Genomic DNA, 9,170 nt, shown 5'->3' with positions numbered 1-9,170 from the left:
GGCACGAGCGGCAAACACTTGTTGGTGTCACGTGTCTGATGTAACTCTTGTCTTCCCACGATAAACGTCCATCCTGCACACACAGACATGTGTTGCGCAGTAAATAGGCTCTCTCTCTCTCGCACTTTACAACATCATGTGTACAAGGTGGCAGAAGGTCGAGTGGTTCCAGAATTTATGTGGAAATTATCGAATCACTACATATCCCCCTCCTTAGATCATCAAGCAATATTTTATACATAATTACCATGTACATTAATATCACACAGGATAACACTTCATTTTTCAACAATACGTCTTTTTCTACCAATAAACATAAATACTCTTGTTCTTATTGCTTGGTCAATCCTTTTTTCCATTCTACTATAATTATAAAACATGAACCTTTCATCCCATGTTGGAGTTAGCTCTTTCAATATCTAAAAATCGAGAGCACCAAAATTTTTGTTTTCTGCTGTTTTTCCAATCATAAATTCCAGGTGTCATGGACCCTTGAATATTCCATCTTTTATTCTAATTCTATGTATTGCCTCTTTAGTACTTAATGGCCTCATTACTTACATTAGTGGGAAAAAAATTCCTATTGACACTCAGAAAACATAATAGTGAAATATAAAGTTTGAACTTACCAAAAAATTCCCAAAAAATGTGTGACTTCTGTCACGATACTGTCCTTTTCCCCTTGGATCAGCATTTATACCTTGCACGTGGGTTGACCCCATGAGTGCCCTTCCTCCTTCCGTTTCAGTAGGTACGTCCCTTTAAATTCCTATCCTCCTATGATACAGGTCAATCCCCTTCTTGGTGCCTCTGTCCGCTAACAGTATAGGTCAGCATTTCTTAGATCTGCCAATCTGCCCTTTATATCCAATAAATGCTGGGTGTGCCCTCCTTATCCCTTATGAATAGGCCTCTAGGTTAATTATCCGTGTATACACCTTTATGTACACCATAATTAAATATCCTCTGGTAAAATTACAAAATCCATTTCACACTTCACACTCGCTTTTTAATACATCATTTAATACCTTAGAGTCCTCCTCTACTTTTCAACTTTTATGCTCTTGGTATATATTCTACATCTATACACTATTCATACATATGTGTTCACTTGTGTTATAAGAGTCCCACTATCCCACCAGTCATCAAAATATTTGTCAGACTGACCTTCCATAACAATTATCACAAACCCTTCTTCTCTGGCTTATGCTCTCCTTAATTATTCACACTTCTTACTTAGGTATACTCGATGTAAATGACAATGTGTGCATCCTTTCATCCTTTCCCTATGTACACATTCCTTTCCCCCTACAACGCTTGACTGTTCTCCCCTTTCGATGTGTAATATCATTGTTTGTGTAATCGTATTTTTTGTGTGTATGTGTAAGTATCTTTGTGTAGTTTGATTTGTTCGGCTACTTATATAAAATAAGTTGTATGTTATTCGAAACCGCAGAACATGAGAAGGACTTCTGTGATGGAAGTAATTGAATATGGAAAGAGGAAAAGGTAGATAGGTACTCAAATGAGAAGTAAGAAAGGAAAAAGTAGAAATGATTGCTAATATCGCAGAAGTGAAAGAAGATAGGCCCAAAGACAGGAAACCCGTCCCACTCCCTTTTCCCAGGATCCCTACTTCACCAGAACTTAAGTGAGAAGCCAGAGGAAGTATGGTGTTATACGTCTTGTACAGAATGGATGTTCTCACTTTCACCTTTGAAGTCCCCAAAGAAAATCTTAGCAACCCCTATGGAACGGCAAATGGTGAAGAATCTGTCACACTTGTTCGCGAGGGTCGTTTGAAAGGTGTGGTGTGGGTTCTGTGTTAGCCATAATTTATTTGTTAGTGTAAATCATGCTTTAATATATAATAGCCACCCCTTCCAAAACAAATACAAACCTTCCATCTACATCAAATTTCATAAAAGGTATGAAATATTCTATACTAAATAGAAAATTATACACTACGATAAAATAGGTGTTTAGTCATGAATCTTATACTATATTTTTATACTCACATAAAAGATTATATTCAGTTCATGTTGTCTAGATATCATTCTGTTTGAATAGCACCATCATATTATGTTTTCCACTAATACTATATACTATTTATTGCATTTCATATTTAGATATCACTCTTTATTCGTGATTCTCTTAAGTCTATTATCTTTTAGTCATATTTAGTTTCCTAGCTACTAACATTATAGGATAGTTTAAGAGTTGAAGAATAGATTACAGAATAGTATAAGATTTGAAGGGAATTCGGTGCAGGAAAAATAGTACAGAAGAAACACCGAAAACAACTAGGGATACGACAGTTGTCACTCCGCATGTTAACACGGAATGTTAACGTCCGGACCAATAATTCTTGTTAAATTTTGTGTAAAAGCCTCCCCACAATGAAACAATTACCACTTTCCTGGGAAACACAACATTAAGTAAAGTTATTCTATTTTCTACTCTATCATGGACAAGTTTGAATTCTTCGCACAAGTCATCTATAACATTGCTATTATCATTAAGTTTGGAAAAAGCAACAGTCGAAATGTTTCTGGAGATTATACTCTCGGTAACTTCTCGACCTTTAAATAGTTCAAATGGTTCCACCAAACTACTTACATTTATCAAAGTTGGACATATTCTCTTTGAAATTCTGTCCTACCTTATTTACTCATGTTCTGACAACTCGTGTACTGACACCTGTAATTTGCGACTGAATAATCGACATTACTTTCTTAGGTCGATCTGTGCTCTCTTTCAAAGTATCCCATTCCTGCCTTACAGAATTAAATTTAACTTTACATACATTTTCATAAGATTTTAATTTTTCATTAGGATCGAGTTCTTTATTATTACATTTGTCTTCAATATCAAATTCTAGTTTCTTTGTCAAATCCTGGAACCGGTTACTCTGTGTCTGACAAAAGTCAGTGAACAGTTGGTCTACATGAATGTTCAGAGGACCCGTTAATTCTTTCTTTAAATCTACTCTCAAATTTTATACTTTATGGTTTAGAGTGTCAAATTCATTCCTTAGTAAACCCATATTTGTAGCTTGCTCATTTAGGACTTCATTTTGTTTATTTAAACTAGAATATACCACACTTATTTCTTTACTTAGGGTTTCATTTAGTTCCTTACTTAAAGAAGCCCACTGGTCATCTATTTGATTATTTAATTGAATATTCACTGTGTCTAATTTAAGACTTTGGGCATTTAGAGTTGTATTTAGTTCTTTTCTTAAAGAAGTATTTTGAGCAGTAAATTCTTTACTTTGTGCATCTAATCTAGAATTTAATTGTAAGCTCTGAGCTCCTAGATTTTTACTTAAAGTAGTAATTTGGGCGTTTTGAGCTTTGATTAAATTCACTACTTCAGAACAGTCTGGCATTTCCCTACTCACTGTCATGGCCATGGCTGGTTCTGATATTTCCCCAGTCTTTTGAGTATTATCCATATTCCCCTTACTTTTAGATTGAGTTATCATTAAAAAAAATCACCTCTGAGTATAATAACTACACTAACAGTCTATTATTGGACAGTGTCCTTAACTTCACACTCAATTAATTGTCATTTGCTCACCTGGCGTAGAGTTTTAGGCTGCGCCAGTGAGTAGGTCTGGAATCAGCGCCAGTGAACAGCATGGGTGCCGGCAGCATCAGAGGTTGATTTCAGCGTTGTTGTCGGTGAACAGATTTCTAGTCAGGGCTGCTTACTCTCCACACTGGATCTTCGTCATCAAATAGATCTCATCGTAACTCTTCTTAGTCTAAACTGTTGTAATTTTCCTTGCATCTTTACTTTTTGGTATTTATTTATTTTCACCCCTTTTTACAATTTATGCATAATCCAACTCTGCGAAACAATTTCCCTGTCTTGTTATCATTGGTTGCGTTGGCAACTCACAATATCTTTTTATTTTGATTTTGTTTGAAAATTCCTCTTTCTTCCAGTCCTGATCACGTTGGTTTCCACATTCTAATGGTTTCAGTGACAAGAGAAGCGGTGTGAAACTGGATTGCGAACTTCACAATTCTCTTACTGCAGTTGACTTATATGAAACATTTAGCCGATCCTCTCCTATGGGTATGCAGCTGTGTCAATCTCCACAACTTTTTCTCTGACGAAATAATGGTGTTTAGAGGAACTAAAAAAATGCTCTCTCTCTCTCTCATACACACTAGAAATAACTCGGTGCCCTCATACTTTCAGTTCATTTCATGCATATTTTCATTTCCACAAGTTTCATATAAGCATACAACTTCTTGCAAGTCAACTACACCAATAACCATAAGATACTGGGGACTGATGACCTTCGCTGTTTAGTCCCCCTTAAACATCCAACAACCACCACCACCACCATAAGATACTATTAACTATAATGTGGTGGGTTTAATAACAACCAGAAATTCAAAAACAGATCTTGCTTCTAGGAAGTCTAAGACCAAGATCAAGTAAGAGTCTCTAGACACATCATGTTTCACTTGTCTATAGCAATTACAGTTATTCAACTGCCAAGGAATAATATGTAGTTTCTCCTTGCATCCTCCATACAGGTTCTGTGGCATGAGTGACAAACACTTGTCAGCGTCACTCGTCTGATGCAACTCTTGTCTTCCCATGATAAACATCCATCCTGCACTCACAGACATGTGTTGCGCAGTAAATAGGCTCTCTCTCTCACACTTATCTCTACAACATAGTGTGTTCAAGGCGGCAGAAGGTCGAGTGGTTTCAGAATTTGCATGGAAATTCTCAAATCACTGCAACATTTGTTCCACATGGCTCGAATCCCTGGGACAGTCAAGCATAAAGGCATAATATTTTGCTTGTTTCACTGTTTATAAATTTGTTGATAACAGATTTGGACATCAATGTAATTAATTCAGTTTGTACGTCATGGCTCAGATAATGCTGACAAAGTTGCTTTTCATTAATACGTTACAACTGCTCTTTTAGTGTTAGATCATATTTGGATAACTATTTAAATAGGTTTATAACATTTCCACTGTTTCTGCTATCATTCAGGTTAAGGGATTCTCAAGGTCCTCTAAATGCCAGGTTGTGTGAAGCTAAGTATTTTATAATATTAATTGATCTTTGAAACAAGTTATACCAATACTCTTGTGATTCCTTAATCAGTCTCTCATTTTCCTTCTCTATTATTTTTCTGTATTTTAATTTATTTACAGAATTCCATCCATCTAATCGTTCATTCCATGTTTTGTGACTTTGTTCATGCATTTGAAACCTCCTAATCAGATTTTTCTAGTCACAACATCCTTCTTTTATCATCTCTGTCTGCAAACATGAAAAAAGTTGACATGGAAAGCAATAAACTTTGTCGTGAGATATGGAGTAAGCTAAACATCCATATTGATTTTCGCCATTACTCCATTTTCTAGTAAAATAAAATTTTGTAAAATGTCTTTTATTTGCGTCTTTTGGGGAAACTTTCATCAGGTTTCTCTAGGTTTTGTTGGGGACCATTTTGAATTAAATCATGATGCGGCGAATCTGTTACTGGAAATAACCACTATCCTGGATCTAATTCTATAAATGACTTCTTACATGAACGTGTGAGCATGTAACATCACTGGCTCCAAACCCTCTCCCCCCTCACTCCCCCCCTCACCCAACCACCCCTCTCCCCCACCTCCTTGCCAGAATAACATCGCTGCCCTACTGCAGCAAGAACAGCTGTATCTCTGCCAGATCAGTTCTATGATTTTATTTTATTTCATGTTCCATAGGTCCAACTGTGTTGGGTTCACAAGGATGTGAATTGAGTCAGCTTTTTACAAAGACAAAATGATAATCTTATAGCATATACAGACATTTGAATTACATAATTATATAAAAATTTATATAATAATTTCTTTGAGTAGCAATTCAGAAAAAAGAAGAATACCTTTAATTCAAATCATTAAAGCACTACAGAAAAACAGATACAGACCACAAATGGATACAGAGCTCAAGTTAAATAACATTCTTAGTGGCATTATGTCAACTTGTATTATATAATCTTAAAATCTTATAATTTATTTATTTAAAAAGTCATATAAACTGTAAAAAGCTTTTGCTAGTGGAAATATTTTAATGCTTTCTTAAACTTACTCTTGCTATGAATCTCTGTCATTATTTCAGGAGGAAGAGCATTGAAGAATTTTGTTTCAATGTGGTGGACACCCTTTTGCACCAAGCTCGTTGTGTATGTCATTCTTCCTTTGCGTGTTATGCTCATGATAATAACTGTTTGGTTCAAACATCTCTATATTTTTATAGACAAAACATATGAGAGAAAAAACATACTGGCATATAGTTGTGTATATCTTAAGTTTTCGAAAGCTATTTCTTCATGAGTCTCTTGGGGGAACCCACATATAACTCTTAAATATTGCTTCTAAACAATGATCAGTTTCCTTGCTAATGGCTGGTTGCCCCCAAAAATAATGGCGTATTCAAAGAGTGAGTGAAAATAGTCATAGTATGCCACTTTTGCAGTGTCAGGTTCAACACACACAGTGACAAACCATAAAACATACGTAGCAGAGCTAAGCCTCTTAGAGATCTATGATATGCGAAGACCAATTCATTTTCTTGTGAATGTGCACTCCAAGAAGTTTTGTTGTTTCCAATCTTTCTATAGGCTAATTAACACATGTCACACTTAATTCTCTCTCTCTTTCTCTTTTTGTACAGAACAGAATAAAATTGGTCTTACTGGAATTTAATGAGACCATTCACCATGAACCAGTTAACCACATGTGATAGTATGTGATTAATGGATTCCTCAAGATTACTATCTGTTCTACTGCTCATAAAATTGTGGTATCATCAGCAAATAAAGTAAATTTACACGACAGACTTGTACATGATGAAACTTGTACATGATGGCAGATCATTTATAAAAATCAAGAACAATAGTGGCCCAAGAATTGAGTCCTGAGGCACTCCACATGTAATGGAACTTCATTCAGAATGTGCAGAAACATCATATACTCCACCTGAGCTATTCAAGACAACTTTTTGTTTTCTGTTGTGGAGTTACGACTGTTGCCAATTATCTGCACACCACTTATTCCTAAGAATTTTGCTTTTTGCAAATGAATCTGGAGGTCAACACAGTCAAATGCTTTAGATAAATCACAGAAGACACCAATTGCTAGCATTTTCTCATTAAGGATTTCAAGGACTTCATTTGCAAGTGCATAGATTGCGACTTATGTTGAACGGCTCTTTTGGAAGTCAAATTGGCTCTTGCTGAAAATTACATTCTTCATGAGATGATCAGTAATTCTTACAAGTATTGGCTTTTCTAGATTTTTAGAGAAAGCTGTCAACAAAGACATAGGTCAATTGTTAGTTAATTCAGTTTTATCACCATTTTTGTATATGGGTCTCACAATGGCATACTTAAGTCTACTGGGAACATCACCTTTTTGAAGGGAAGTATTGAAAATACGACAGAGAATGTCCCTTATCCACACACAGGAATATTTCAATAAATTATCTGAAATATTATCAACCCCTGCAGAGTTCATACTTCATAGAGACATGATGATTTTTTGAATTTCATCTACAGTGACAGGATTAAGGTGCATTTCTGGAACTGTGTTTGAATATACAGCTTGACAAAGAGTTATTGCTTCATCAACATTCGGGCTTGCAACCGATTTGTTGAGTTACTGATAGGAAGTGTTTATTTAAAATCTCAACTGCACTTTTTGGTTATCTACTAGGGTTCTTTCATATCTGATTTTATTTACATCTTCTCTGCTTGTTGTCTCTCTTCCTGTTTCTTTTTTTTACAATGCTCCAAATTGTTTTTATTTTATTATTAGAATTATCTGTTTTCTCCTCATAGTAAAGGACTTTTGATTTCTGTATTAGTATTCTGTATTTAAAATTTTACAATATAATCTGTAGTGTTCCCATTTTTCTACATCTTTAGATAGTCTTATTGCAGCATAAGTTTCCCTTTTGGTTTTACATGACTGGTTTATCCCTTTTGTAATCTGAGGCTTATCACAGAATTGGAAGCAATGTTTCTGACACATTTCTTTGGAAATATTTCTTCAAAAAGAGCACAGAAATCATTTATAAAACACTTAAATTTAGTATCAATGTTTTCAAGGCTACATACTGAAGACCAATCCATTTGCTGCAACCTATGGTTGAAAGTTTCTTTTGCCTCTTTGATTATTACTACTGCTACTATGTGATCAGGCCCAGTGGACTGCATGCTTCTACAAGTTTCCAGTTACTCCATGTCTCACAGCCATATAGAACAACAGGTTGGATCAGGGTTTTGTACAGTCAAATCTTGAACTATCTGGAGAGATATCTGGAACAAAGCTGTTGTGCTAGGCTGTGGTAAGATCAGTTTCCTGCTTGTATTCTGGCATTGATCTCTGCTTCATATGATGAGTTCTCAGTGAAAAGTGCCCCTAGGTATTTGAATTCATGCACTCTCTTGTAGGACTGGTCACCAACCTGCAGTGATTGTAGATGACCAGCAGTCTGACAATGTCCCAAAATAGAGAGAGTACCTCTTTGTTCATTACTCTTACAAACTTCTAATGAGGAAATTGTTTTTTAAACAGATTAACTTCATAAAGAGTGAGAATGTGCCCATCATGATCTGAAAGCCCTCTTATAACCTGCCTGACAGTATAATTCTGATGTCTACTTAAATCTAAAAAAATTGTTACCTACTGTAGTTTGGACTGGGATGTAATTCTTATTGGAAAGTTTATTACCAATATTAGATTATATAAGGTCATCACAATCTCATCATCAGTTTTATTCTTGTTTTCTGTAAAATAGTTTATATTGAAATCACTTAAAACTACAATATCCTTTGCTTTTGCATGTAATCCTGACAGCAGGAGTTCCATTATATGTAGAAAAGTTTTTATGTCACCTGAAGGTGACCTGTAGACAGCCAGCACTATTATTGTGCAGAAATTAGTTATTACTTCAGTTTCACATGCCTCAAATTTTTCTACACAATATTTCTTAATGTCCATGGCTTTGTATGCTGCACTATACTTAACATAATTTGCTACTCGACCTTTGTCTTTACTTTCCATGCAGTAGTCTGTTACTAAACTAACTTACTGTAGATGGTAAGGCACATTAATTAGCAACATAGTGCTCAGTTAAGC

This window comes from Schistocerca americana, chromosome 5 (genome assembly GCF_021461395.2).
Source record: "Schistocerca americana isolate TAMUIC-IGC-003095 chromosome 5, iqSchAmer2.1, whole genome shotgun sequence".
In the NCBI taxonomy this organism is placed as follows: domain Eukaryota; kingdom Metazoa; phylum Arthropoda; class Insecta; order Orthoptera; family Acrididae; genus Schistocerca; species Schistocerca americana.
This window is presented reverse-complemented; position numbering follows the sequence as displayed.